Source organism: Strix aluco, chromosome 18 (assembly GCF_031877795.1).
Source record: "Strix aluco isolate bStrAlu1 chromosome 18, bStrAlu1.hap1, whole genome shotgun sequence".
In the NCBI taxonomy this organism is placed as follows: domain Eukaryota; kingdom Metazoa; phylum Chordata; class Aves; order Strigiformes; family Strigidae; genus Strix; species Strix aluco.
In genome coordinates this window covers 7,406,446-7,412,445 of record NC_133948.1, presented here as the reverse complement: position 1 = coordinate 7,412,445, position 6,000 = coordinate 7,406,446, and positions in this window count along the sequence as shown.

The following is a 6,000-nucleotide window of genomic DNA, read 5'->3' as shown; positions in this document are numbered from 1 at the left end:
CTTCCATGTGATGGGTAATATCCAGTCTAAAAGTACCTGGATGCAAGGGATTTTTTTGTTGTTGTTGATTTTCTGTGGTAAGATGTTAAAAAGTCTTGTGAAACCCAGATTGAACAATGATTCAGACGCAGCACTGAACACATACTGGACCTGAATACCTAATTCTTTGTGAATGATAAAGACCATCCCTCCACGCAGATGTAGAAAATCCACACAGCAGATTAGTTTCTTGAGGACAGTCCTGTGCAGTGAGAGACTGGTTCTTACCCTGTATGTGTCAGAGAACAGACTGGCACTTTTTTTCTCACTTACAGGAGTTTGATTTATTTCTTGAAAGCTCTCTTTTCTATTCATAGTCCATTTTTCCAAAGACTCCCGTATTCCTTTCTGATACATGTCATAGCTTTGTAAAAAGGCCATGCCCTGCTATCTCTGCTTGCAGGTGGCCTAGCAACTCCTGGGATACAAATGTGTATTTCCAATGAGTGAAGAGGGGCAGAAAGTCAGTGGTATTAACATGATCTTGTGTCTGCAGAGAACCAGTAAGACTGTCTGGCATAAATATGGTCAGGGTTTGGCATGCAGAGACCTCCTCTGTCTTAATGACCTGGCAAAACCCTAGAAAATTACTATTAACAATTTTAAGTACATTGGTTAGAGTAGACAAGAAGAGAAAAATGAAAACAGAAATTTTTAAATTGAGTTTGCATGCTTTTGTTAAATAAGATCATACAGTCCTCCTTCAGGGAGAAGGCAGCTGCTCAGGTCTGTTTTGTTGTGCAGCCCTGGAGAGAGAAGGGAAGAACAGGTTTTGTTAAAATTTAAGTTGACTGTAATGGCCACTCTAACATTTCATCTTGAACAAATCCAACAGGGAAAGGGTAATATAAGTGGGGGAAATACAGGGGTTTTGACTGACCAGCACTCTGTATCCTGAGAACAGCCAACTGCCCAGGGTGCTTCTTTCCTCTCTTTCTGCCACTGCAAAGTGGCAGCACCCACAGGCATTTCTGTTGTGCAGGAGTGTTATGGTGTAGGTGATCTCAAGAGCAGCTGAAAAGCAGAGGGAGAGAAGGGGGAGCAGAGCAGGGTTTCACGGGTGCCATTTCAGCAGGTGCAGAAGCGATGGCTGGGACTCGCTGTGGGTGCAGGGTATACTGAGGTATAGCAACGAAATGAATTTTCACCTTCTTCCCAGAAACTGTTCCCATCAAGTTGTAACAGAAGAGTGTGAAATACCAGTAATGTCATTGTTGCATAAGAGCACGCACCTGGCAGGCACCTGTGGCAGTCGCTGCAGGCATCTAAGGTGTGCTAAGAACAGTCCTGAGGAAATAATTGGATCTGGATGCACTAGGCTGCATCCCTCACCAGGAATAAGGGATGCTGACATGGGTATGGCCCTGATAGAAGAGTGGTAATGGACTACTTTAACTCTAGAGGCTAAACAGGAAATACCATGGAAAGCTTCTCCATGTTACATTGCATTTCTGTAGGAAATACATCAGGTTTTTTCCTATTTGTTGAGGTGGGAAAAATAGAGAACTATAAAATAAACTTTCTTGGTTTATGATGATAATATGATTTTCAACTTCAATGGAAACGTGATTTTCTAACTATTTTTTTCACAATTGTAAATACTATTAGCTTTCTGGTAAATTGAAACACTGTTACAAGACCTACAAGGTCAGCTATTAGTAACTAGAAATGACAAGGTCTAGGGACATGGGGTCCATGAGGCAGAGAACCCGGAGCAATTGCAGGGTCAGGGCCTCAGCCTTGTTTCAGTTACAGATTAATGGAATTTACTCCGACTAAAACTTTTCAGATTATTTTTAAGGTTTTCAGAAGTTTCTAGTGGGTTTTGTGTCTGGTTTCCATAGAAAAAGAGAGGATTTCCTTGCAGCTGTGGAGTCCATGAGCTCAGGGAAGGTGGGAATTTGTACCCAAGCAAAGACCGACCTGGCAAAATGGTCAGATGGAAAAAATACCAGAAATCTTTGTAAAGGGATTATTCTTGAATTGGTCTCAGAAGAAAAACATCCACATTTGTTGCTTTCTCTAAAAGGACCCTCAAAACTGTTTAATTCCTCACTACTTTCCATCAGGCAGAGCTCCCATGCAAGGCAAGTTAGTGTCACAGCACCCGTCCTTCAGCACACCACAAAGCACTGGCTTCCTTTCAGCTCTTGGGGTTGTTTTGAGTTAAAATAAAAATGATAGGAATGATTCTTGGAAGTGTGAAGATGCCTTACACAAGGGATGATGCCAGGTGATGTGTCTGGATGTGCACAGCTTTGCTTATTGGATACGTCTGCAGGAATTCAGCAGCTCTCTGCATGATGGAGGTTCTGGGCTTTGCTCAGGGGAGATGCCTGGCCATGCACTCAGCAAGGAGCAGAGCCACGGGTGGGCAAGAGGCACTTTTTGAAATTTCTATCCCTTCTGCATGCTAGGAGCAGAATTTGTCTTCAGAGACCGGGCAAAGAGAAAAGGGAAAGACTCTTCTTTTTCTGCACTTTCTTCTGAAGTGACTGCTACTGACAAAGCAACAAGATGCAGGACTGGAGAAGCATGGACTGGCAGTTCCTACACAGCAGATCTCTGCCAGCGCTGCTGTCAGAGCTCCTTCCTGAGATGCAAGGAAAGAAAATGTTACAGCAAGTAGGCAGCATTTTCCCAGCAATATTATATTGTTTGTCTTCTTCACTTACATCAATATTTCAGTGAGGAAACAACAAAGTGTTTCCTTCCACCAAGTGGTGAAAGATATCTCAAATAAAATAGGGGAAGTAATGCTTTTACTACCAAAGTATCTGTGGAACAAAATGCTTCCTTTTTCCTATTTATTTCTAAATCACATTCACGCTAACTGTTGCATTCATTTTCTGCATCTCTGACTCTGCGAAAGAAACTTGGGGAGAAATTACCTCAATAATGTCTTTCTAATCTTCCTTGTTTACAGCACACTTTTTGTTCAAAGTCATTATGACAGTCGTGGAAGATTCTGAGTATGATGCAGTTATTGAATTTTAAATGAAAACTAAATTGGCTGTGGTAGAGGCGAAAAATATTTCATAACACAGTAATTTTTCCTCAGGGTACAGTTGCTACATTTTATTAGAAATAAGCAATTTCCACTATGTCTCCAAAATGTATAGAGCAGATAAATGTAAGATATTAATCTAAGGAAAAAAGGCTTTTACAAGTATTTAACACCAAATGGTGGTTTAGAGTTTGCATGTTTGCTACATTTTTCTGGTGTGCTGGAGAAGCTATTTACTCATTTTACTGAAGTAAAACATATCTTAGCTTTCTGCATTGGTCAAAAGCCTCCTGTGGTGTCAGTTATATGGGATTTAATTGAGCCATTTGAAGGTTTTTTCTGCTTGATTTGTGCATTTAGGAAGCGAGGAACATTATCTATATGTGAAAGGTATTAAGGTGCCCATGTGGCTGCTCAGCAAAACCGTCTGCTGAACAGGCAGCACTCTGCTCCCGTAGCGATCCCCAGGCATCTCCCACCTCCCTGTCCCCACCAGCCCCACACAGGGAGGAACACTGGAGGATGTCTCCAGATGGTTCTGCTAACAAGACAAAGGGGGAAGTGTTTGAAAAGATAAATATTGGGATAAAATAAATGCACCTTCATGCCAGCGTTGCAGTCAGTTGGCAGGTATTCATTTCACAGAATCGCTCTGTCAGCTGGCAGATCAATGCAGGGAACACTCGGGGGCTGCCGGGAGGGAGCTGGGAGCAGCCTGATGCCGTGGGCAGCCCCCTGAGCCCTGGCCGTGTGGGCACCTCCCTAGCAGGGCCTCTGGAGAACTGATTTCTGCAGCCACTCAAGCTGCTCCAGCAGCATAATTCAGCCATTCCTTTCTAAGTGAGCAGCACTGATGCCCTGGTTTTATGTTCATTAGATTTGCTTCATTCCTTCAGCAGCTCTCAAGCTCTAGTTAGGCTGCAAACGAGAGCAATATTCAAATCAGTGTTTAGTGAATTCTCATTAACCAGTATTAGCTCTTGTTCAGCTTCGGCTCCAATATAGTTTGTCAAACTGGAAGTAGATATGAATTAATTGTAGTAGAGGAAGAGGTGTATTTTATGTATTTGCAAAGCATACAGATTAATATGGAAAGTGCATCTACGCATGATTTGTGGAGTCCACAGGGTCATGGCTTCGCTCGGCTCAGAGCTGCAGCTGTCGCCAGCCCATAACATTGACATTGTGCCCATCCTTTGCATACGTCTGCCTTTCAGCTACAGCTCTGTCAAACACCGTGCAGCCCCTCTCATGTTAACGAGTGTGTAGGTTTTCTCTGATAGCTCTTATCTATCAAAATAGGGATGAGGAATGCAGCTGCTCTCGGCATGTACACTCCTGAGCAGCCCCACATAGTTATGTCTTCCTGTTCCCAACCAGGGCGTGTTTGTACCTGCTCCTGTTGATGGCCTCTGTCGGCTTTGGTGGTGTTGGCACAACAGTGTCCCCTGCTTGTGTGTCCCATTTGTTTCACGGCTGTAGATCCCCTTGCAAATCTGAATGTCTGGAGAGCACAGAGTAGGGTAAAGCAAGCAGACAGGAAGAGGTTCAATCTGAGCAGAGCCTGTAGGCTTGCAATGGGATGCAATTATGGAGAAATCATGGTTTGCTTGGCCTCGGGTTGCTTTGCGCTTTGGGAAGTAAAACCTGCACAGGCACTGAATGTAAAATGAGTGTTAGAGGCGTGTTCAGAAGAGCGTGGATATGGCATTTTGTTAGATCCTCGCAGACTGGTGCCATTTTCAGAAAATCTGGTCTGAGGTTGGATTTTTCACACTTTAGCCAGGATGCTAAAATAGAAATTCAGGGGAGGTTTACAAGCCAGCTCCCAGCAAACCTCGCACTAAGTAAGCTAATTCAATTTATCACTACTTATCAGATGCTGGGATGAGAGACCATTTAAAACTGAATATGTTAATGTAAATCTCCAGATTAATCACAAGCAGTTATATTTTTATGATTTAGCAGTGTTGTTTATGACTAACATTTACAGAAGATTACTAGTAGATTTTCAATAAAAGCTTCTCAGCTAAAACTAAGATTATAACAATTTTAGAGATAATTGGGCAAACATTGAATTCAAAAGCTGATAAATGTAGGGAGTTTTTCAAAACTGTATATTGCATGCTGACATAATGGCAGGTTAGACTTCCAGATGCATTGCTATATGATGAATGTATAGCTTGCTAAAAATAATATTGTTGTTCATCGGTTGAAATATGTCGCAGGCTGTAAGCAAATGAAAGGGGTTCCCCCCATTTCAAATTAAATCACTTGTGAAAAGCATTTTCTAATTAACAAGTCTTTCATTTTAGAGAAAAATAGCAAAATTCCTCACAGTATATTGTTCCCTCTCCTGGTTTTTCTCTTTGTAAATACGCCAGCATGTTGTCATCAGTTGCTTTGCTTCCCATGTAGTCTGTGTGGGCTTCACAGACTGAAATGGGTCAGAGGCATGTATTAAGAAAAATTAAGAAAACATGATTAGAAAAACTTGGAGGAAAACTTACAGTTCACATGTAATTTCTGAAAATAACATTTGTTTCTCCTTTCATGCTAGCATGTGATACACGGGTACCAGTGTCCCTTGGAGGCCCTGGATCTACAGCCGTAAACGGTCGGATTATCTCAGCTAAATGAGTCACTGTGTAGCAGCAAGGGTGAGGTAACCATGATCTGGGTATATCCAGCCACAGAGGATAATTGTTTACTCTGCAATGAATCTAGAGATGTGATCTGAGAGCTATCTACACAGGCAGAAAAGGTAAGATTCGAGTCATCATGCTTAAATAGTTTTACAGCAATCTGCATCAGCCCTGAAAAAACTTTAGAGTAAACAAGTTGAAAAAGGCTGAAAATCTCTAGTTTAGGGGAAAACTTTATTCCCTCTCCCTCCCAAACTAGAATTTTATGGTCTTTACATTTTGCTATTATATTTGCCATAAAAGAGTTTG